This window comes from Martes martes (genome assembly GCF_963455335.1).
Source record: "Martes martes genome assembly, chromosome: 14".
NCBI lineage: Eukaryota > Metazoa > Chordata > Mammalia > Carnivora > Mustelidae > Martes > Martes martes.
In genome coordinates, this window is record NC_137902.1 from 63,712,259 (window position 1) to 63,737,908 (window position 25,650).

A 25,650-nucleotide genomic window follows, 5' to 3' on the forward strand; every position below is an offset into this window, starting at 1 on the left:
GTCCCAGTTTCAGAGCTAATGGGAACCAGAAGCAGAATTTAACTTACCTGTCCGATCCAAAGCCTCCTCTATTTCTACCTGAACATGCCTCTTCTCCATTGTCATTAATATGATGATCAATCTCCCTAAAAATGCACACCACCCATATTTTAAAGGTTTTTTTAAGCATGTTTATATATGTTATTACTTGCCCTGGAAGGAAAAGTTTCTTAGTCTCCTTTTCCATCTGCAAGCCATAAAAAATTTTCTGTAAGGTATTGCTCATATAAACTGAAAGCTAACCTGATTTAAAACCAAAAATCTTAAATGAACCCAATTGTCTTAAAAGAACCCAAATTAGAACTCAAGATCTAGTTTATAGCCTAGTTCACTGATGGGAAAGTGGAGACACAAAGACAGGAAATGATTGCTGGAGTCAAATAAGGCACTGGCTCAGCTGGGCTCAGGCTTCCTGATCCAGGGAGGCAACATGTGTTTGGAAAGAGTATGGACCATGTGGCCAAACAATGAAAGATTCAAATACTGATGCTGCTATTTGAGTATGTGACCTCAGACAAGTTTCCTAACTTCTTTAAAGCAGTTTCCTCATTTGGAAATGAAATAAAGATACCTACCTCGTAGATGTATTGTGACTACTGGAGATGAATTATGGAATTCATATATGAATTATAAATCCATATAGGGCCTGGCAGAGTGAGTGCTAATTAAATGTTAGTTCTCTCTTTCCATCACAGGCTAGCCTTTTCCTAGAGCACATATTGCCTTCTACAGGGCGATGGTCTTTTACCCTTCTTGACACCCACATAAATTTCACATTGTAGAAATCTAGAGCTGAGTGCACATGAAGCATAGTCCATTCTAAAGGGCTTTTTTTTTTTTAATTTAAAGGAAGAAAAAGTAAAAAGTGCTGAGCCAATATTTCTACTATTCAATCATTAAATATTAATCGATGTCAATGCATTTGAGGGAGCCTTTAGCTGTGACAGGTGAGCTGAAAGTAGAAATTCTGATTTAACGAGGCCTCCTGGCCACTTTGGCAAAATGTCAGGGTGCAGGGTGTGGTGGAGAATAATTAACTGATAAACAACCTTCCAAAAAAGATCAGTAACTATGAACTTGAGGACAAAGACAAGACTTCTCTTATTTTCTCCAAAGCGTCATGGGATCTCTCAGTCCTTTCTGAATCAACCCTGATTCAGTACCCCTAAGTCAGAATGCCCTTAACTGTTTTGTTTAGACTGGGCTATGAAATGATTAGGCTGTTGAAATGATGAATCAGGAGCACTGCAGGATTTTTCACAGTCTCTCTGAACAATGCCCCATATCACATTTACACTGACAGGCTGTATTTTTATATTTGACATGTGAGAGGAACATGGAAAATAACACACTGACAGCGCCTTAGATACCAGTCATACATCTTCCTAACACAGATTGATGGGTGGAAAAGAATATTATTTAGTGAGCCCTTCTTAAGCTCTCCCAGGAAAATATATAGATCCACCAGTGGATTGACTTGAAACTCATATTAACAATCCTTACGAGCAGGAAACAGAAAAACAACCACCATCCATTTCTGCACCGGCAAACAGATCAGAAAAATTAGCAGAAACCAATCCTGTACCTGTACATTTCTCACTGATGGGTCAGGCTTTGCTCCTCCCCAGCCTAGCAATCTGAGTCAGTGGAATTTCTCCATCGAGGCACATCGGTCTTTCCAATTTCAAACCAAAGGTGAAAGATAAGCTGGTAGGAAAATTTAAGCCACAGCTTTAGCTGCTCAGGGAACCAACATGAAAACAGGAAAAAAAAAAAAAAAAACCTGAGAAGGAGTAGCCTAAGCTAACTACATGCCTATGGAGAGACCTAAAGAACCATGTGGGACTGGGGCTGCCATATATTAGGAGACATATATTAAGGACATAGAAGAGAAGGAAAAGAAAAAAAAAATGTCCCTTGTAGTGGATGCTGTAATCTCCCTCCAGGAAGGCATGATTTATTCCCACAGTTGCTGGGAATGCTGCTGGTGACAACTGTCTCAGCTGCCGGCCCTCTTCAGAAGGTCCTTCTGCTCAAAAGAGCTCTCACCAAATAGTATGTTGTCTCATGGAGCTGCTTGCTTCCATTGACTGGTCAATACAGAAGCATAAGGGCCGGCCTAACCTCTTATTGCTAAAAGGAACAACTATGGAAGGTTGTCCCAGCTTCAGAGCCCCGTGAGTTAGCTAAGACCTGCTTTGAGACTCCATCACACTCTATGCCCAATCCTGCTTCCTTTCATTCGCTTATGCAGATGTCAATCCCATAAGCATTTCATAATTCACTGCAAGCTAATCTCCGTCTCAGAGTCTGTTTCCAGGAATACCCAATACTCCTTTCATTTCCCACTTCCATGATGTACCATGTAAGTCAAATATCCCAAAGAATAAAATCTTATGATACTTTCAGAAATGTATATGTATAACCAGCCAAATCACTTTGAAATGATCACAGTCATTCTAATTCTCAAGATGGAAAATAAAAACAGAGAAAGACAAGCACCATCTTTGGAAGGACCTACCACTCTAAGTTTCAAGCTCAATCTTTAGTCTAACATGGGCTTTTGTTTGTTTCTTTGTTTTTCATTATATGCTTAAACTAAGGCAAAAGCAGGTAAAGAAAAACTCCTAGGAATTCTAGCACCAAAACAGAAATAGGTGAGAGAAATATTTTTCCTGTTGTAGATGATCCTAAAAAGTCATTAGGGATGCCTGAGTGACTCAGTCATTTGAGCATCCAACTTTTGATTTCGGTTCAAATTATGATCTCAGGGTCCTGAAATTGAGCCCAGTGTCAGGCTCTGGGCTCCGGATGGAGTCTTCCTAAGGTTCTCTCTTCCTCTCCCTCTGCCCCTCCCCACACCCCACCAGGCCACCTCTCTGAGATAAATAAATAAATCGTTTAAAAAGCCAAGAACCTGGGATCTGGATCGCTGATTCTTAGGATCACAGAGTATCTGGCACTCTTATTTCTGATGGAAAACAATGGGATATGAAGACTTTCAACGAGCAGTTTACTGGCAAAAGGAACCAGAGATGTATTTAGAATCTCACAGTAAGATTTTGGCATTCGGCTCTTAAGAATATCAAGTCATTGGCTGCCTGTGGCTTCATCTACTTTCCCTAGTTTTTTCTTCTCTGTTCTCCATTTGCTTCCTCTGCTTTTGCTTCCTCCTCTTTGGTTCTTTTTCCCATTTCCTCTCCTTCCCACTTCATTGGACTTTTTTTATTGACTGGAGCTTCAATGGTGGTTGCATCACACAGATTGCTTTTTCCGCAGTAAAGCCCTGATTTGGAAGGGAGAAAGAAGAACTTTTCATCTCTGTGTGCAAATGTAATTCAAATATGGTGAACTAATTTATTCTGTAAAACTTAATTAAAACCAATAAAAAAAGGAGACAGCTCTGGAGGGAGCAGTAACTCCCTTGGCAGGACCTGGGTGAGATGCAGTCAGTTGGGACTTTTTAAACCTTAGCATTTGATTTGGCCCCATGATTTTCAGAGAACTTGGTTTGGTTTTATATGCTACTAAAATGCTTTTAAGTATTTAATGGTTTACTCCAATTGGGGAAAGTTTTGTTAGGTTTTCTCTAAAGTTTCCCACAGGAAAGCTTTGGTTTTTTATTTGTGACTGGAATATTTTGTGGCTTTAGAAATTACCAGGAAAATTTTTAAAAATGCTACTTTTGAAGTTTTCCAGATGCACACAAGTATATTTTCATATATCTTACATCACATCCCTCATTTTGAAGTGATTTTTGTCTGAAAGTATGAATAAAAAAGGTCAGAGTAGAACTTGCAGGAATAGTGACTTCATGCTGAGATCCCCATTACACTTTAAGCCTCTTGATTATAGAACTGTGTCTTAAATACTATTTCAATGGTTCACACCAAACAGAGAAATAAAGTGCACACTGAAGGATGGATGGATGGAGGGAGGGAAGGAAGGGAGGAAAGAAAGAAGGGAGAAAGGGAGGGAGGGAGGGATGGAGGGATGGAGGGAGGAAGGGAGGGAGGCCTAAATACATCAATCCATGAATCCTAGAGTGTTGGGATACATTTGCCTGTATTCTTCCTGCTGGAATTGGAGTTAAAGGGAGAGATTAGAGCTGCTACACTAGTCGTATGTAAGAGTAGAGGACTACTCTAAGAGGATGACTACTAAGCATGGCATCTCAATAAAATCTCATACCCAGCACCAAATTTTGTCAAGGTAGGTACTCAATGAATATTGGATTGATAGGATTTTCACCCCATGTCGATCAAAGTTTGCCTCAAGAACACTGCAAGAGGAGTGCCAATGGTGATTATTTCCAATATTTTATTATGAAAATTTCCAACATGTAAAAAATTTTGAATAATTTTTCACAGAACACCCTTACACCTATGACCTGATTGTTAGCATTAACATCTTACTCTACTTATTTACCACATAACTCTCTATCTATCCATCCTTATATTCATATTATTTTGGGGGCTGGGTACAATATATTTTATTTACCTGACAACATAGGGTTTCCCAAACCCCTCCCCTTCTTCAAATGTTCTGGGATGGAAACTGTGTAAAGGTTGGGAGATTCTCAATGTGTTGGGGAACAAGTTGGGGCAAAGATTCCCCCGCAGCTGAGGAACTCTCTCTTCCTCTTTCTCTTGCAGGGGTTGGTGGTCCAGGGAACTGGTCTACCACCCAGTTGCTGTAGCCAGATTCATTATCATACCAGGCAATAAGCTTGACAAAGTGGTCACTGAGAGCAAAACCAGCTCCATCATTTAAAGTGGAAGAGCAAGTGTCATTGTTAAAGTTGCAGGAGACAACCTGGTCCTCAGCATAGTCCAGGGTGCCCTTGAGGGGTCCTCTGTTGCCTTCTTCAGCACCTTCTTGATTTTATTGTATTTGGCAGCCTTCTCCAGGCAGCAGGTCAGATCCATGACTGACATATTGGGGCGTGGGGACACAGAAGACCATGCCAGTGAGCTTCCCATTTCAGCTCAGGAATGATCTTGCTACAGTCTTTGTGGCTCCAGTAGAAGCAGGGATGATGTTCTGGGCAGCCCCTTGGCCATAATGCCACAGCTGCCCAGAGAGGCCATCCACATCTTCTGAGTGGCAGTAATGGCACAGACTCCAGTCATGGGTCCCTCCATGCTGCCAAAGTTGTCATAGATGACCTTGGCCAGGGGGCCAAGCAGTTAGTTGCAGTGCAGGAGGCATTGCTGATAATCTTGAGGGAGTTGTCATACTTAGGGTTCATAATCATCACAAACAAGGGGGCATCAGCAGAAGTTGGCAGAGATGATGACCCTCTTGGCCCCACCTTTCAAATGAGCCCCAGCCTTCTCCATGGTGGTGAAGACTACAGTGGCTCCACAACATAGTCAGCACCAGCATCACCCTCTTTATGCTGGCAGAATCTCATTCCTGGAAGATAGAGATAGGCTTTCCACTGATGGCAATTTTCCTATTCTCAGCTTTAACAATGCTGTTGAATTTGCTGTGGGTGGAATCATACCAGAATATGTAGACCATGTAGTTGAGGTCAATGAAGGGGTTACTTTATGGTGATAATATCCACTTTGCCAGATTTAGGCCGCCCTGGTGACCATGTGACCAATATGGCCAGATCAGTTTACTCCAACCTTCACCCTCATGTTTCCAGGATGTGCCTGGCACTGCACCAAAAGATGTAGCTATCTGTGGAATGGGGAGGAGCAGAAGGCTAACTCATATTATTTTTTTATTCATTTCAAATTAAAGTATAGGCATTGGCAACTTTGTCTGTAAATGCTTTGACATACATATCATTAGAATTCAATATTTGTTTCAAGTCTTTTCCTTTGAAATAAAATGATCATTCTAAATTTTGATGGTTGCAAACACCGGTGTAACACAAATCTTTATCAAGATTAGCATTACCCCCAGAAAATTTAACAGTGGAGATTTGAGAGTCTTTGAAATAATTTCTTTACTTCTTTATACAGAAGGAGACTGTTTGAGAATAACTTACAGTTTAAAATTTGGTAGGAACTGGGGCACCTGGGTGGTTTAATCATTAAGCATCGGCCTTTGGCTCAGGTCATGATCCCAGAGCCCTGGGATGGAGCTCCACGTCAGGCTCCCTGCTCCATGGAGAGCCTGCTTCTCCCCCTCACCCTCCCCCTGCTTGTGTTCTCTCTCTCTCTCTGTCAAATAAAAAAATAAACAAAATATAAAAAAAAATAAAATTTGATAGGAACTGTCCACCCTCACTGCTTCAGATCTCACACCATTAAAGATGTGCTTTCTTATATTTGTTTTAGCAAAATCCAAACTCCAAATGCATAGTTGATGGCAAGGGAGAGATTTATGTGTATGTACAACATTAGCTGAAGGTCCAGTGAGTTGGCAAACAAGCAGGGAAGAATAAAGCAAAATTAGGATCCTATTTTCTTATGTGGATTTAAAAATAATAATGTATACAAATAATTTTTGTCAGAATAACAGGTATGCTTTAGGTCTTAATACATGTAAGTATGTTTTCTTTGCACCAGATTTTCTTGGGACATCACGTTTGGGGTGGGGGGGGACAACCAAGGGACCCTCTGTGAAGTTGTACGTGTTGCCAAATTGAATCCAGTGCCAAGCTAAATCCCTACCACATTGTACATATAAGTTGAATCTCTTCCAAATGCAGGGCTCCTTCTTAAGTAGCTGTATTGACTAATTACTTTCATCAGGATAATTGCACCTAAGAAAAGGGTACAATTATTTCTACCGAGTAGAATGTTGACATCGTTTAATGAAGAATTAATGCATGTGGTGACAAACTATGTATTTAGAGAGGAAATAAAGCACTTACCAACAATCTGTTTCCAAGAAAGAATTTTTAAGCATGTCTGGTATGCTCTTAAGTATTCAGAGTGAAACTAATAGGCATTTCCGCAGCACACAAGACTCAGGATCTATCTAAGTCCATGCATGCCAGTGAATTGACATCCACCATGCCCTAGTGGGTTCTACATCGTGGTTGAAAGTCAGAGCTGCAATTCAGTTTGGCTAAGGTAGTACCCACTCACATCATCACATTTCAAAGTGACCTTCCCAGTCACTGTTCCACACAAATAGTAAACCTACATCATCCTTCTTTGTGGGAATGGCAAATTTATAAAACTGAACTGCAGAAGGATTATGGTTAAAACCTCCAAAGTGTTGACTGGGACCTAGAATAGTTACTGATGGACAAGAGCTCTAAAATTTATTCTTTCATATATTAACTGAACACATACTGATCAATCAACTATTATATGGAAGATGCTATGCTAATTATTATATAATAACCCAAAAGGAACCTACATTCCAGAAGCTTGTAACTACAGACCATTCAATCATTCATTCAACATATCTCTACTGGGAACTGTGGTGAACTTTGTGGTCCATCGCCCAAATCCTCCTCTAAGACTGAGGCACCCATTTCTCCAGCTGCCAGGAGTACAGACTGCTGATAGTTCACAACTGAGTTCCTTCCCAGGAATCACTCTAGGATAAAAGTATACACTTCCCACTTACTGGCAGCTGCATCCAGTGATTGGTGGTGCTAGAGTACAAAGGCTCTTGAGGTCTCTCCTGCAACTACATCACAATTCAATTTCTCCCTGTGCCCAGTGAAGCAACTCTCACTCATCACAGGTGTTGTTACTAAAAGCACTCTTCAATTAACCTCCTGCATGCAAATCTCACAGTCACAGTCACCTGAGGAAGCCAACCTAGGACAGTCACTGCCAAATATGATTCTAGGAAGACGACTATAAAATGGAACATACAACCTAGATCACCTAGCTCCAAATTGAGAATCCTATCACTAGTGTGCAGTTATGATGCAACTATTGAAAAAAATCCCACTAATGGAGAACTGAGATGGAAATGAAAGCCCGAGAGTAAAATAATACCAGCATAAGGTGGTAGAGATCTTAAGGGCCTCCACAGTAATATAAAAAAGACTCTCATTTCCTGCAACCAGAGGGCAGAAAAACTGCATTTGGGACCCAGAAAGAGCTACAGAGAAGGTTGAATTTTCCATGCCTCCATGTCTTTTATAATAAAGGCAGGCAGGGTTCTGGCTGGGAAGGAGTGGGACATGGAGACTTGAGATGGGAACATATTGGTCAACGCACTAGAACATCTTGAATCTTTGGGTATATTCAGACTCCCCTGAATCTTCTACCTACTCAAAAGTGGTCCATTTCTCTCTCTTTAAAGGCTTGCACTCCCCATTACACTTTTGCTTAAAGACAGTATAGAAGCTTTTGTACTTGCAAAATAACACACATCTTATGATCTGTCCCATCTTTTCTCCTGGCCACCAGATCATGGAGAAAGTTATAAAAAACCATCTGGTGTAGTTCTGGTCCACTAAAATAAGTTAAAAACTATATGTCAAAGAAGCTGCACTACTAGCCAACATTTCTCAGCAGGAACCAGGAGAGTTTACATGGGATTGCAACCTGAGTATGATGTATCAAGGAGAACAGAATGAGAAGTTGGAAAGGGATAAGTTTACAATATATAAGCAGTCTCCTGTGATCCAAGATTTACACCCCATCAAGGACCCCAGGAGACAGTGCTAATATGCTGCTAGGGTGTTTCTTGGAAGCTTGGACAAAGCAATAGCCCACACCTAATGAAGCAGAAATGGGACAGATGGCAAAGACAGTAATCAAAAGATTCAGAGAAGTGAGGCTGCTACATTAGATATAATACATGAAGCCAGAAAATCCACCCATCTACAGTGTTCTAAGAAAAGGCCTAGAGGATAATCCATTTACCAAAGTGTTAAGTAACGTGCCAATAAGAGGGGCACTAGCATCAATAAGAAGCTCAGTGACAGCCGTCTTTGGTTGTCCAGGGCAATAAGAGATCCTGCTAAAGAACTAGGCTCCCTGATAACAATGGACATGAGAGGATCCCCAAATAAAAGAATCCAGGTAACTGAATCCACTGAAAAGAATCCACTTAACTGAAAATAGCAAGGTGGACACAATTGTCATAATAAATAGAAAGGTCAAAGTAATAATCAAGGGAGCTAACCTGTAAAGAAACTTGGAGATGGTTAATAGAACACGGCACTCCAAATGTCATGATAAATGGGCAGCCTTTGAAAATTGCTCAAGCTGTACAATGAAAAGAAATTAAGGATGAATGATCAAGATGCTGGAGTGGATACCTCAATAAAAATTCACAAACTTGTCCAATATCCAGACCCGAGCCTCTCTCAGACCTGGAATACACTGACCAATGGAAATGTCATGTCTCCAGGAAAAAGAATTCCATGACACCATGAAAAGTTATTTGGTAACGATTTTTCCATAAGGGACCTCTGTCCATTTACTCAAGTAACTTTATACTTGAGAAAAATAAATATCCAAACATTTGGATGAGAATTGTAAGACAGAGTCATACAACCATTAACATTTATATCAAAACATCAAAACACCAAAATGGACCTCTGTTTTAGTGGGGCTAATACGGGTACATGCAATAAATGGAGCTCTGGCCCACACCCTGCTTACTATGGGTCCACTGGGCTCTGTGGACCCACACTACCATCATTTCCCCAGTGTCTGAGTGTATAATTGGAGTAAATATACTTGATAGTTGTTAGGACCTATGCATAGCTTTTTTAGCCTATAGGTTAAGGGCTATTATAGTGAGAAATACCAAATGGAAGACCGAGAAACTGCCTTCTCATTTCCCTCTCCAGCCAAGATTGTATGCTGGGACATCCTCTCCAAAATGAGGGAAAAATTATAGCATCTCATAAACCCCACCACTATGGTGGAAAACATATGCCACAATTTGGAATAGTGCTTCCACCCATTTACTGAGAGACTTGGAAAACTTAGATCTTTGAATGGATCCCAGAGCAGGAAAGAGATCTGCAACATGTCCAAGGTACAGTACAAGCTGCCCTTCTACTTGGGGCATCATACCTAACTGACCAATGGTATTAGAGTTATCTGTGTTGACAACAGATGTGTAGAGTTTATGGTGAGCTCTAATCAGAGAATGGTAACATAGACTTCTAGGTCTATATTTGTAGCAGGGCTCATTCTATTTACTTCAGAGATTCCTACACCATTTAAAAAGAGCTCCCTCATATGCCACTCATTCCTAGCTAAAATATAAGATCATGTGGCCAGAGCTTCCCATCAGAAGCTGGATTTCCAGACCCACAAAAGCATAATATTTAGAGGACTCAACAGCAATCCATCATAAGATAGAAGAGTCACTATCAGTATCAGGCATGAGGAAGTCCAGAAGGCACAAGTAAGCTACAGAGACAGGTGGCCAGACTCTCATGCCATTCTCCACTATTTTGCCAGTACCCCTCCCTTCAACTTATACATATGGCCTCATGGTAGAGGTGCGGAGGGAATGGAGGATGGTATATGACTTGGTGATAAAGAAGAAAAAAGGCCAAATGGATTCTATTAAATGACATATCACAAGCTGCCTTGTACTCACCTCCTCTCCTAAATTATGATCTAGGAAACTATCTTGGAACTGTGGTGCCAGATGCCACCTGGTGTTTAAACCAGGTTGCTATCCGATAAAATAATTAGTTCCACCACTTCTTTTTATTCTTTCATTCAGTAGCTACTTATTGAGGCCAAACTCTATATTATCCTGGGTAGGAAGAGTACAGCAATAAGCAAAACAGACAAAAATCTCTTCCTTCAAAAACTGAGTAGCATGCAAAACAATGAATCTGTACCGCTTTCTTATACCACACACAAATATAAACTCAAAATGGCCTAAAGACCTAAATATAAGGCCTGAAACCTTAAAACTTCTGAAAGAAAACATTGGCAATAAACTCTTGAACACTGGCCTTAGCAGTATTTTTCTGGATCTGTTTCCCAGATCCAGATCCCTTTGTTCCAAAGGGAACAAAAACAAAAATAAATAATTGGGAGTACATCAAACTAAAAAGATTTGCACAGTGAAGGAAAGCATCAACAAAATTAAAAGGCAACAATTCCGATCAAAATCCCACCGGTATTTTTCAAAGAGCTGGAGCAAATAATCCTAAAATTTGTATGGAATCAGAAGAGACCCTGAATTGCTAAGGAAATGTTGAAAAACAAAAATAAAACTGGCGGCATCATGTTACCTGATTTCAAGCTTTACTACAAAGCTGTGATCACCAAGACAGCATGGTACTGGCATAAAAACAGACACATCGACCAGTGGAACAGAGTAGAGAGCCCAGATATGGACCCTCAACTCTATGGTCAAATCATCTTTGACAAAGGAGGAAAAAATATACAGTGGGAAAAAGACAGTCTCTTCAATAAATGGTGCTGGGAAAACTGGACAGCTATATGTAGAAGAATGAAACTCGACCATTCCCTTACACCATACACAAAGATAAACTCGAAATGGATAAAAGACCTCAACATGAGACAGGAATCCATCAGAATCCTCGAGGAGAACATAGGCAGTAACCTCTTCAGTATCAGCCACAGCAACTTCTTTCAAGATATGTCTCCAAAGGCGAAGGAAACAAAGGCAAAGATGAACTTTTGGGACTTCATCAAGATCAAAAGCTTCTGCACAGCAAAAGAAACAGTCAACAAAACAAAGAGGCAACCCACGGAATGGGAGAAGATATTTGCACATGACAGTACAGACAAAAGGTTGATATCCAGGATCTATAAAGAACTCCTCAAACTCAACACACACAAAACAGATGATCATATTAAAAAATGGGCAGAAGATATGAACAGACACTTCTCCAATGAAGACATACAAATGGCTACCAGACACATGAAAAAATGTTCATCATCACTAGCCATCAGGGAGATTCAAATCAAAACCACATTGAGATACCACCTTACACCAGTTAGAATGGCCAAAATTAGCAAGACAGGAAACAACGTGTGCTGGAGAGGATGTGGAGAAAGGGAACCCTCTTACACTGTTGGTGGGAATGCAAACTGGTGCAGCCACTTTGGAGAACGGTGTGGAGAGGTGAACCATGAGAGACTATGGAATCTGAAAAACAACCTGAGGGTTTTGAAGCGGGGGGGGGGGGGGTGGGAGGTTGGGGGAGCCAGGTGGTGGGTATTAGGGAGGGCACGGATTGCATGGAGCACTGGGTGTGGTGCAAAAAACAATGAATACTGCTACGCTGAAAAGATATAAAATAAATAAATAAATGAATAAAACATTAAAAGGCAACCTACTGAATGGGAGAGATATTTGCAAGTGATATAACATTTAGGAGATAATATACAAAATATATAAATAACTTATACAACTCAACACACACAGCAAAAAAAAAAAAAACAACCCACTAATACTCCAATTAAAAACAGGCAGAGTGGGGAGGAGTCAAGATGGTGGAGAAGTAGCAGGCTGAGATGACATCAGGTAGCGGGAGATCAGCTAGATAGCTTATCTAACCATTGCGAACACCTACAAATCCAATGGGAAATCGAAGAGAAGAAGAGCAACAATTCTAGAAACAGAAAATTGATCACTTTCTAAAAGGTGGGACCTGTGGAGAAGTGAATCCAAAGCGATGGGAAGACAGACTGCGGGGGGAGCGGCCGGCTCCTGGCAAGCGGCGGAGCAATGGAGCACAACATCAGGACTTTTAACAGTCTGCTCCACGGAGGGACATCGCTCCAGAGCTAAACTGGGGAGAAGCCCACGTGGGGTCAGCGTAACCCCAGGTCCCGCGGGGTCATAGAAGGACCGGAGGTGTCTGAGTGTCACAGAGCTCGCAGGTATTAGAGTGGGGAAGCCAGCTAGAGCGACAAAGCCAAGGAGTGAGCTCTCAGCTCAGGGTTACCTTGAGCCGGTTGCAGGCTGGGTGGGCTTGGAGCACAGCCAGAGGCCACGGAGACGGAAGCGACCGGGCGCTTTTCTCCAGGTGAAAACAATTGAGCGCTTTCCTCTAGATGCGACTGGAGGCCAGGGAGGCGGGGGCGGTTGGGTGCTTTTCACTGAGGGCCCACTGAGGAGCGGGACCCTGAGCTCTCAGCTCCTCCGGGCCAGAGATTGGGAGGCCATCATCTTCATTCCTGTCCTCCGAACTCTACGGAAAGCGCTCAGCGAACAAAAGCTCCAGAAAGCAAACCTGAGCGGATTACTTAGCCTGGCCCCTGGTAAGGGAGGTGCAATTCCACCTTGGGCAAAGACACTTGAGAATCTCTACAACAGGCCCCTCCCCCAGAAGATCAACAAGAAACACAGCCATGACCAACTTCACTCACCATAAACAGTGAAATTCTGGAGGAGGAGAAAGCAAATCTTATCTGGACAAAATGACAAGGCGAAAAAACTCACCACAAAAAAAAGAACAAGAGGTAGTACCAAAGGCTGGAGACCTAATCAATACGGACGTTGGTAACGTGACAGATCTAGAGTTCAGAATGATGAGTCTCAAGATTCTACCCGGGCTCGAAAAAGGCATAGAAGATATTAGAGAAACCCTCTCTGGAGAGATAAAAGCCCTTTCTGGAGAAATAAAAGAACTAAAATCTAACCAAGTTGAAATAAAAAAGCTATTAATGAGGTGCAATCAAAAATGGAAGCTCTTACTGCTAGGATAAATGAGGCAGAAGAAAGAATTAGTGACATAAAAGACCAAATGACAGAGAATAAAGAAGCTGAGCAAAAGAGAGACAAACAAATACTGGACCACGAGGAGAGAATTCGAGAGATAAGCGACACCATAAGACAACACAACATTAGGGGGGGGAGGAGTCAAGATGGCGGAGAAGTAGCAGGCTGAGACGACATCGGGTAGCAGGAGATCAGCTAGATAGCTTATCTAACCATTGTGAACACCTATAAATCCAACGGGAAATCGAAGAGAAGAAGAGCAACAATCCCAGAAACAGAAAATCGATCACTTTCTGAAAGGTAGGACCTGCGGAGAAGTGAATCCAAAGCGACGGGAAGATAGACCCCGGGGGGAGGGGCCGGCACCCGGCAAGCGGCGGAGCGACGGAGCACAAAACCGGGACTTTTAAAAGTCGGCTCCACTGGGAGACATCGCTCCAGAGGCTAAACTGGGGGGAAACCCAGGCGGGGTCAGCATAACCCCAGGACCCGCGGGGTCACAGAAGGACTGGGGGTGTCTGAGTGCCGCAGAGCTCGCAGGTATTAGAGCGGGGAAGCCGGCTATAGCGACAAAGCCGAGGAGTGAGCTCTAAGCCCGGGGTTACCTTGTGCCGGTCGCAGGCTGGGTGGACTCGGAGCGCGGCCGGAGGCCGCGGAGACAAAAGCGACCCGGCGCTTTTCTCCAGCTCCAACAATTGACTGCTTTCCTCGAGGCGCGACCGCAAGCCAGGGAGGCGGGGCTATTGGGCGCTTTGCTCTGACAGCGCACTGAGGAGCGGAACCCCAAGCTCTCGGCTCCTTCGGGCCGAGAGATTGGGAGGCCGCCATCTTCATTCCCGTCCTCCGGAACTCTACGGAAAGCGCTCAGGGAACAAAAGCTCCCGAAAGCGAACCCGAGCGGATTACTTAGCCCGGCCCCTGGCAAGGGCGGTGCAATTCCGCCTGCGGCAAAGACACTTGAGAATCACTACAACAGGCCCCTCCCCCAGAAGATCAACAAGAAACCATCCAAAACCAACTTCAGTCACCAAGAACAGCGGAATTCCACAGCAGGAGAAAGCAAATCCTACCTGGACAAAATGACAAGGCGGAAAAACTCACCTCAAAAAAAAGAACAAGAGGCCGTACCGAAGGCTGGAGACCTAATCAATACAGACATAGGTAGCATGACAGATCTAGAGTTCAGAATGACAATTCTCAAGGTTCTAGCCGGGCTCGAAAAAGGCATAGAAGATATTAGAGAAACCCTCTCCGGAGAGATAAAAGCCCTTTCTGGAGAAATAAAAGAACTAAAATCTAACCAAGTTGAAATCAAAAAAGCTATTCATGAGGTGCAATCAAAAATGGAAGCTCTCACTGCCAGGATAAATGAGGCAGAAGAAAGAATTAGTGACATAGAAGACCAAATGACAGAGAATAAAGAAGCTGAGCAAAAGAGAGACAAACAACTACTGGAACACGAGGAGAGGATTCGAGAGATAAGTGACACCATAAGACGACACAACATTAGAATAATTGGGATTCCAGAAGAAGAAGAAAGAGAGAGGGGAGCAGAAGGTATATTGGAGACAATTATTGGAGAGAATTTCCCTAATATGGCAAAGGAAGACAACACAACATTAGAATAATTGGGATTCCAGAAGAAGAAAAAAGAGAGAGGGGAGCAGAAGGTATATTGGATACAATTATTGGAGAGAATTTCCCTAATATGGCAAAGGGAACAAACATCAAAATCCAGGAGATGCTAAGAACGCCCCTCAAAATCAACAAAAATAGGTCCACACCTCGTCACCTGATAGTAAAATTTGCAAGTCTTAGCGACAATGAGGAAATCCTGAAAGCAGCCCAGGAAAAGAAGTCCATAACATACAAGGGTAAAAACATTAGATTGGCAGCGGACCTATCCACAGAGACCTGGCAGGCCAGAAAGAACTGGCATGATATATTCAGAGCACTAAATGAGAAAAACACGCAGCCAAGAATACTATATCCAGCTAGGCTATCACTGAAAATAGAAGGAGAGATAAAAAGCTTCCAGGACAAACAAAAACTGAAAGAATTTGCAAACACCAAACCAGCTCTACAGGAAATATTGAAAGGGGTCCTCTAAGCAAAGAGAGACCCTAAAAGGAGTAGGTCAGAAAGAAACAGAGACAATATACAGTTACAGTCACCTTACAGGCAATACAATGGCACTAAATTCATATCTCTCAATAGTTACCCTGAATGTTAATGAGCTCAATGCCCCAATCAAAAGACACAGGGTATCAGAATGGATAAAAAAAGAAAACCCATCAATATGCTGCCTACAAGAAACTCATATGAGACCCGAAGACACCTCCAGATTTAAAGTGAGGGGGTGGAAAACAATGTACCATGCTAATGGACATCACAAGAAAGCTGGGGTGGCAATCCTTATATCAGATCAATTAGATTTTAAGCCAAAGACTATAATAAGAGATGAGGAAGGACACTATATCATACTCAAAGGGTCTGTCCCACAAGAAGACCTAACAATCTTAAATATCTATGCCCCTAATATGGGAGCAGCCAACTATATAAACCAATTAATAACAAAGTCAAAGGAATACATTGACAGTAATACAATAATAGCAGGGGACTTTAACACTCCCCTCACTGAAATGGACAGATCATCTAAGCAAAAGATCAACAAGGAAATACAGGCCTTAAATGACACACTGGACCAGATGGACATCACAGATATATTCGGAACATTCCATCCCAAAGCAACAGAATAAACATTCTTCTCTAGTGCACATGGAACATTCTCCAGAATAGTCCACGTCCTGGGTCATAAATCAGGTCTCAACCAGTATCAAAAGATTGGGATCGTTCCCTGCATACTTTCAGACCACATGCTCTGAACCTAGAACTCAATCACAAGAGGAAATTTGGAAAGAACGCAAATACATGGAGACTAAACAGCATCCTTCTAAAAAATGAATGCGTCAACCAGGAAATTAAAGAAGAATTGAAAAAATTCATGGAAACAAATGATAATGAAAACACAATGATTCAAAATCTGTGGGACATAACAAAGGCAGTCCTGAGAGGAAAATATATAGCGGTACAAGCTTTTCTCAAGAAACAAGAAAGGTCTCAAATACACAGCCTAACACTACACCTAAAGGAGCTGGAGAAAGAACAACAAAGAAAGCCTAAACCCAGCAGGAGAAGAGAAATCATAACGATCAGAGCAGAAAACAATGAAATAGAAACCAAAAAAAAAACCAATAGAACAAATCAACAAAACTAGGAGGTGGTTCTTTGAAAGAATTAATAAGATTGACAAACCCCTGCCCAGATTTATCAAAAAGAAAAGAGAAAGGATGCAAATAAATAAAATCATGAATGAAAGGGGAGAGATCACAACCAACACCAAAGAAATACAAACAATTATAAGAACATACTATGAGCAACTCTATGCCAACAAATTCGACAATCTGGAAGAAATGGATACATTTCTAGAGACATATAAACTACCACAACTGAACCAGGAAGAAATAGAAAAACTGAACAGACCCATAACCAGTAAGGAAAATGAAACAGTCATCAAAAATCTCCAAACAAACAAAAGCCCAGGGCCAGGCGGCTTCCCAGGGGAATTCTACCAAACATTTAAAGAAGAACTAATTCCTATTCTCCTGAAACTGTTCCAAAAAATAGAAATGGAAGGAAAACTTCCAAACTCATTTTATTAGGCCAGCATCACCTTGATCCCAAAACAAGACAAGGATCCCATCAAAAAAGAGAATTACAGACCAATATCCTTGATGAACACAGATGCGAAAATTCTCACCCAAATACTGGCCAATAGGATCCAACAGTACATTAAAAGGATTATTCACCATGACCAAGTGGGATTTATTCCAGGACTGCAAGGTTGGTTCAACATCTGCAAATCAATCAATGTGATATAACACATTAATAAAAGAAAGAATAAGAACCATATGATACTCTCAATAGATGCTGAAAAAGCATTTCACAGAGTGCAGCATCCCTTCCTTATCAAAGCTCTTCAAAGTGTAGGGATAGAGGGCACATATCTCAATATTATCAAAGCCATCTATGAAAAACCCACCGCAAATATCATTCTCAATGGAGAAAAACTGAAAGCTTTTCCGCTAAGGTCAGGAACAAGGCAAGGATGTCCGTTATCACCACTGCTGTTCAACATAGTACTAGAAGTCCTAGCCTCAGCAATCAGACAACAAAAGAAATTAAAGGCATCCAAATTGGCAAAGAAGAAGTCAAACTATCACTCTTTGCAGATGATATGATACTATATGTGGAAAACCCAAAAGACTCCACTCCAAAATTACTAGAACTTATACAGGAATTCAGTAAAGTGTCAGGATATAAAGTCAATGCACAGAAATCAGTTGCATTTCTTTACACTAACAACAAGACAGAAGAAAGATAAATTGAGGAGTCAGTCCCATTTACAATTGCACCCAAAACCATAAGATACCTAGGAATAAACCTAACCAAAGAGGCAAAGAATCTATACTCAGAAAACTATAAAGTACTCATGAAAGAAATTGAGGAAGACACAAAGAAATGGAAAAATGTTCCATGCTCCTGGATTGGAAGAACAAATATTGTGAAAATGTCTATTCTACCTAAAGCAATCTACACATTTAATGCAATCTGTATCAAAATCCCATCCATTTTTTTCAAAGAAATGGAACAAATAATCCTAAAATTTATATGGAACCAGAAAAGACCTTGAATAGCCAAAGGAATATTGAAAAAGAAAGCCAAAGTCGGTGGTATCACAATTCCAGACTTCAAGCTCTATTACAAAGCTGTCATCATCAAGACAGTATGGTCCTGGCAAAAAACAGACACATAGATCAATGGAACAGAATAGAGAGCCCAGAAATAGACCCTCAACTCTATGGTCAACTAATCTTCGACAAGACAGGAAGGAATGTCCAATGGAAAAAAGACAGCCTCTTCAACAAATGGTGCTGGGAAAATTGGACAGCCACATGCAGAAAAATGAAATTGGACTATTTCCTTACACCACACATGAAAATAGACTCAAAATGGATGAAGGACCTCAAAGTGAGAAAGGAATCCATCAAAATCCTTGAGGAGAACGCAGGCAGCAACCTCTTTACCTCAACCGCAGCAACTTCTTCCTAGGAACATCACCAAAGGCAACGGAAGCAAGGGCAAAATGAACTATTGGGATTTCATCAAGACCAAAAGCGTTTGCACAGCAAAGGAAACAGTTAACAAAACCAAAAGACAACTGACAGAATGGGAGAAGATATTTTCAAATGCCATATCAGATAAAGGGCTAGTATCCAAAATCTATAAAGAGCTTAGCAAACTCAACACCCAAAGAACAAATAATCCAGTCAAGAAATGGGCAGAGGACACGAACAGACATTTCTGCAAAGAAGACATGCAGATGGCCAACAGACACATGAAAAAATGCTCCACATCACTTGGCATCAGGGAAGTACAAATCAAAACCATAATGAGATACCACCTCACACCAGTCAGAATGGCTAAAATTAACAAGTCAGGAAATGACAGATGCTGGCGAGGATGCAGAGAGAGGGGAACCCTCCTACACTGTTGGTGGGAATGCAAGCTGGTGCAACCACTCTGGAAAACAGTGTGGAGGTTCCTCAAAAAACTGAAAATAGAGCTACCCTAGGACCCAGCGATTGCACTACTGGATATATATCCTAAAGATACAAACGTGGTGCTCCAAAGGAGCACGTGCACCCGAATGTTTATAGCAGCAATGTCCACAATAGCCAAACTATGGAAAGAACCTAGATGTCCATCAACAGATGAATGGATAAAGAAGATGTGGTATATATACACAATGGAATACTATGCAGTCATCAAAAGAAATGAAATCTTGCCATTTGCGACGATGTGGACGGAACTAGAGGGTATTATGCTTAGCGAAATAAGTCAATCAGAGAAAGACAACTATCATATGATCTCCCTGATATGAGGAAGTGGAGATGCAATGTGGGGGGGTTAGGGGGGGTAGGAAAAGAAAAAATGAAAGAAGATGGGATCAGGAGGGAGACAAACCATAAAAGACTCAATCCAAAAAAAAACAATCTGAGGGTTGCTGGGGGGAGGGGGGGACAGGAGAGGGTGGTGGGGATATGGACATTGGGGAGGGTGTGTGCTATGATGAGTGCTGTGAAATGTGTAAACCTGGTGATTCACAGACCTGTACCCCTGGGGATAAAAATACATTATATGTTTATTAAAATAAATAAATTAATTTAAAAAAAAAACAGGCAGAGGACCTGAATAGACATTTTCCAAGGAAGATATACAGATAGCCAACAAACACGTGGTAAGATGCTCTCACTGAACACCAGGGAAATTCAAATCAAAACCACAATGAAATATCACCTCACACCAGTAACAATAGTTAGAATACAAAAACAAGAAGTGACAAGTGTTGGCAAGGATGTGGAAAAAAGGGAACCTTGTACATTATTGGTTGGGAATGCAAACTGATGCAGCCTTTATGGAAAACAAAATGGGGTTTCCTAAAAATTTAAAAATAGAAATACCATATGATCCAGCAATTCCACTATTGGATACTTACCAAAAGGAAATGAAAACACTAATTTGAAAAAAATATATGCATCTCTATTTATTGCAGCATTATTTACAATAATCAGGATACAGAATCAACCAAAGCATCCCTATAGATGAATGGGTAAAGAAGATGTACCATGTATATATGATGGAATATTACTCAGCCATAAAAGGAATGATATATTGTCATTCACAACAACATGGATGGACCTAGAGAATATTATGCTAAGTGAAATAAGTCAGAGAAAAACAAATGCCATATGATTTTATTTACATGTGGAATCTAAAAAATAAAACAAAGAACAAGGAAACAAAAAATAGAAACAGATTCATAAACAGAAAACTGGTGGTTGCCAAAGGGAAGGCGGGTGAAGGAAAGGGTGAAATAAGTAATGGCGATTAAGAAGCTTCCAGTTATAAAATAAATAAGTCATGAGAATGAAAAGTACAGCCTAGGAAATATAGCCAAACAAATGTCTACTTACATTTAAGTGTAGGGTACAAAAAACACAAACAAGCAGAAGATACAGTATGTAAGGTGATCATTTCTATGAGGGAAAATAGAGAAGTTAGAGGGACTGGAGGTGTCTGACTCATATTAGAGGTCAAGTTTTGATCGAGATGGTTTGGAAAGGTCTCCATGAGAAGTTTTAACTTTTGAGCAAAGGACTAAAGCATTTACCTTTGGTATTAGCATTCTGAGCAGGAAAAAAGCAAAGGACCAGAGTCAGTGGGCATCCCTGAAATTTCAGGTAGGAAAAAGGAAAGTAGGGCCACAATCTAGTGAGGAAGAATACGTTGTTGGAGGTGAGCTCAGAAAGTAATGAACTACCAGATTTTGTAGGTTTAGAAGCCATTGTAAGAACTTGGAATTTTGCTCTTAGTGAAATAAGGAGCCACTGGAGGATTTTGAGCAGAGGATGGACATAATCTTATATATGAAAATAATTTTTCCAGTCTCCATGTTGAAGATAGACTGTTGGTGGGATAATAATGGGAGCCCCAAATTGCCATAACCTAGGAAAGAGATGATGATAGCTTATACCAAGATGATAATGATGAAAGTCATAAGAAGTTGTATGAATTTGGATTTTTCAGATCAAAAATAATCTGCAAACAAATTAAACATAGGGTGAGAGAAACAGACAAGTCTAAATGTTTTTGGCCTGAACCAAAGTGGATGGCCTTTCCATTATCTGAGAAGGAGAAATTGAGGGAGAAGCAACTTGGAGAAGAAACATGAGGAATTTGCTTTTGTGCGTGTTAAAACTGAGATCTCTATTTATTAGATACCAAGTGGAGATGTTAAGACTCAACCAGTCTGGAGTATGTATTTGAGATATGCATTTGGCTGAGGTATGTATTCAAGGATCGTTATCATGCAGACAGCATTTAAAGCCATGAGGCAGACGAAACCCCTAAGGGAGTACAAGTCGGTAGAAAAGCAAAGAAGCTCAAGCAAACGAGGCTTGGGATCACTCTACCACTAAGACTGAGGGAATCAGGAGTAATCTGTAAAAGAAGCGGAAAAGGAGCAGCCAGTAAGGTAGGAAAACCAAGAATGTGTGGTATCCTGCAAGCCAAAGTATTTCTAGAAGAATGGAATGATCACCTGTGTCAAATGTCTGACAACTGATCTGAATTCCCAACGTGAAAGACATTGGCTTTGATAGAAGAAGTGTCTTTATCATTCTCCGTCAACAGTCAGATCAGGATTACACATATAAGTGTATCTCCCCTCCTCATTAGTTCCAACTCAGCAATCTAGCTTTCATAGCCTTTGTAAAGATGAAAAATCATCTTTCTTTCTTTCTATCCTTTCCCTTTTCTGTTTCTCTATCCATCTCTCTCTTCTCCTTTCACTCTATATTTTGCATCTTCCTAAATAGAAAAACAATATAATGGCTCAAAACCTTTTTTAAAATGCTAAGTAAACAAGTACCATTCACCTCTAAATTTCTAACAGTTTCTCAACATTTTCCTTCTGAATACTGACAACCATCAACATCCACTGATTATCTTTGCTTATCCACAGGAAACAGGTTTCAGGATAAAACATGCAACATGAAACTCTTTTTTCTGTAATCTAGAAGGTAACTGCAAATTATATTTCCACTATGTTTTCATTTCAAATGCACTATATGTTAAATAAACATTAATGGTCTTTCCTGGACTTTTTGGAAGCAAGATCTGTATCTATCGTTCCATGTGCCCTCTTTCCCATGTGCCTTGCATAGTGATTTGCGTTTGGTAGGACTTCAGTTAATATTTGTAAAATTGAATATAATATTTTCCTATGGCTAAATGGGTCTAGTTCCAGAAAACTGACCTACAACTGAATTTAAAATAAAATCTACTTACAAGATAGAGATATGCTTATGTGCCAAACCTTGCATCATAAAGCAACAAGAGAGGTGGGGGACAATCATACATAATGTCTCCAAATCAGGGGTTAAAAACCAACTGAAGGAGGACATAAGTGGGCCAGGTCAGGACCTAGGGAAAAAGATCAACATGTCCAGTCCAAGAGGGAGTTGCCCCTCCATGCCAAATAATCATAGCACATGCAAGAACACAAGCCTAGTGCAGTTGGGCTATTTCTTAAGAGAAATTGGAAATTCAAGTGATATCTTAGTTTTTAAATGTTGGTTATGAATCCAGTCTTCTTTTTTTTTTTTTAAAGATTTTATTTATTTATTTGACAGAGACCACAAGTAGGCACGGAGGCAGGCAGAGAGGGAGGGGGGAAGCAGACTCCCTGCTGAGCAGAGAGCCCAATGCGGGGCTCGATCCCAGGACCCTGAGATCATGACCTGAGCCAAAGGCAGAGGCTTAACCTGCTGAGCCACCCAGGCGTCCCTGAATCCAGTCTTCTTAAATGGAAGTGGAGAGGGGTCAAAAGCAACAGAAATGTTCATCAAAGGCTTTTCTACAGATTTGTCACCTCTGCCCTAAGTAGGCATGAAGACTTTTGAGGAAAGGAACTAGTTTTATAGCTCAGCTTGCTGCCTGTCATCCATCTAAATGTGGCCCTAGGACATTTCATAGATGGTGGCGAAATAGAATTGTTACCATCCTTCTAAAAGATTTAGATTTAAGGAGGCTACATTAAATTCCATAAATTACATCATTCGGTAGGAACTACACCCCCATCTATATATTTGTAGATACAAAGTACTTCCCTAAATGAGATAACCGTTCAGATGGCCTGAGATGTCCCCAGTAAGCAATCTACATGCATGTTCTATTATTACCTCATAAATACTCAGCATTGTGGAAGGCTGTCCTATTTTTAGTTCTTTCATAGATTATTCATGAAGAGTTGTAGACTGTCTGTGAAATTTGACTAACCTTTCTTCAATTCTCCCAAAGCAGTGGATTCCTTTCGGTGTACCTCTGTCTCCTGGAAACTGTTTCCTTCCTGTTCTGTTTCATTTAGCTGGAATCATCCTGGATGAATAATAGGCTGGTATCTTCAAAATACCAGTGTGTGTGTGTGTGTGTGTGTGTGTGTGTGTGTGTACGCACGCGTGCGTGTGAACGTGTGTGCATTTTGCAGTCATCACTGTGGGGCTGGAAACTAGTTTTAAAACTTGTCCTAAAAACCAGGGTCATAAACTCAAATCTAATTATTTATCTTCCTCTTAAACAAGAGAAAAGCTTTTTTAAAGCTCCCTAATGCATTTATTGGCTTTGCCCTGATGGAAGTAATTTGAACATATCCCTAAAGCATTCGCCCCATTTCAGGCAGAATGTGGTTCTGGGATTGGGCAGGAGCCTAAGTACAGCATGGTTTGGTGCTAAACTATACTGACAAGTAAGAAGGTCTCTTCCTCCCTACCGTTCCAAGGAATAATGTAATACTGAAACACATTCTACTCTCCCCTAGCATTTTCCTTTCACAGGTCCTAACCTGTTTTCTTAAACTAACACTAATACCTTTATCCTGGGGGAGGGCAGAGGACAACCCATTTTGGGTTTTTGTTTGTTTGTTTGTTTGTTTTTAATTTTCCAGCACATGTAAGCAAATGAACCGGAGTGAAGAAAACTTTAGTGGGTGATCCTCTGGCCTCTGCAGGAGATCAGGCAGCTCTCCAGCTGTCAGTGGTTGTTCTCATCCTAAACTTCAGCTGGCTAGAGGATTCCTTTTAGATTTTCGGGTTGTTTTCACATACATTATATGATCCAATGTTTCTGCCTGTCCTGTAAGTTTGGGAAACAGAAGAGGCACTGATTACACCCATTTAACAGGTGAAAAGAGTTGAAGAGCAGAGTTAAATGGTGGTGGCAGGAGAACAAGAAATAGTTCTCCTGAATCATGCCATAGATCTCCTTTGTTATTTGTGGCTGCCTTTCCTAGACCAATCCAGCTGCAAACAGCATATTCCAGCTTGAAGGCTTGTCCTTTTTTTTACTGGAAGGCTCTTCACATGGAGGGCTGTCTTCACATCATTCAACATCAACTCGGATGCCACTGTGCAAAGAGGCCTTTCCTGATCATTCTGTCTAAAGTCACTCCCACTTCTCTGCCAGTCAGTCAATCACAAGATATTTTCCTCTTGATAGCACTGAAATTATCTTCTCTATTTACTTTTTAACCACAGGTGTATGTTTTCTATCTTCCCTCATATTAGAAGGTAGGTATCATGAAAGCCAAGAAGGTGTCTCTCATGTTCATTGCTGCATCTCCAAAACTTAAAATAGTGCATGGCATTTTGAAAGTATTCAATAAATATTTGCTAAAAAAATGACTTCCCAAAAACTTGATTTCTTGTACACTTTAATCAGTAAAAAAAAAAAAAAAATCACAATAAATGGGAAAGGTGTTACATGAGAAATCAAGATGGGATCTAGTAGGAGTCCCCACTATTTAAAAGTGGCCATGGCCTAACACATTGGTTCCTATATGGCAGCGTACGGTTGAAACATCCTAGGCCACATGCATTATTACTTGTAGCCTCCCCTTTGAACTCTCATGTCTCATCAACCAATTCTCTTCCTAAATTAAGCACATTACCCTTTCCTCACAGTGAAGAATTCTAGTGATGCCCATTCTTAACCATAGAGAAAAGAGAAAATAGCTTTACCAAAATCATTGGCTCAAATATTACACACTTAAGTAGCCCATGAGGTAACATATTTCCCTAATTCCTTAATCTCAGAGTCCTGATCCTGGGTGACTATACAAAGCCCAATATTTTTCCAGGTTTCTTTGTCCACATCTCTCTAGGAATTTCCAGGAAAACTTTGTATGATTCTCGTCTATCCTACCTGTGGCTCACTACTGCTGCCGCCAGCTGGCCTTACGCCACTGCTCTGCTCCTCCACAAATTTCCTCTTATCATCTGAAATCATTTTCTGTCTGGCTGCTGTTGCCCAACACTGGGACAT

At 40.9% G+C, this 25,650-nt stretch overlaps 1 pseudogene across 1 annotated transcript; it reads right to left on the reverse strand.

Annotated features, from left to right (window-relative positions):
• Window positions 1–4,575: 4,575 nt before the first annotated feature.
• Window positions 4,576–25,650, reverse strand: LOC308355023 (glyceraldehyde-3-phosphate dehydrogenase-like; annotated as a pseudogene). Its single transcript has 3 exons — window positions 25,531–25,650; window positions 8,838–9,028; window positions 4,576–5,590 (listed from the first exon to the last, which is right to left on the reverse strand). The product of its transcript is annotated as a glyceraldehyde-3-phosphate dehydrogenase-like (transcript).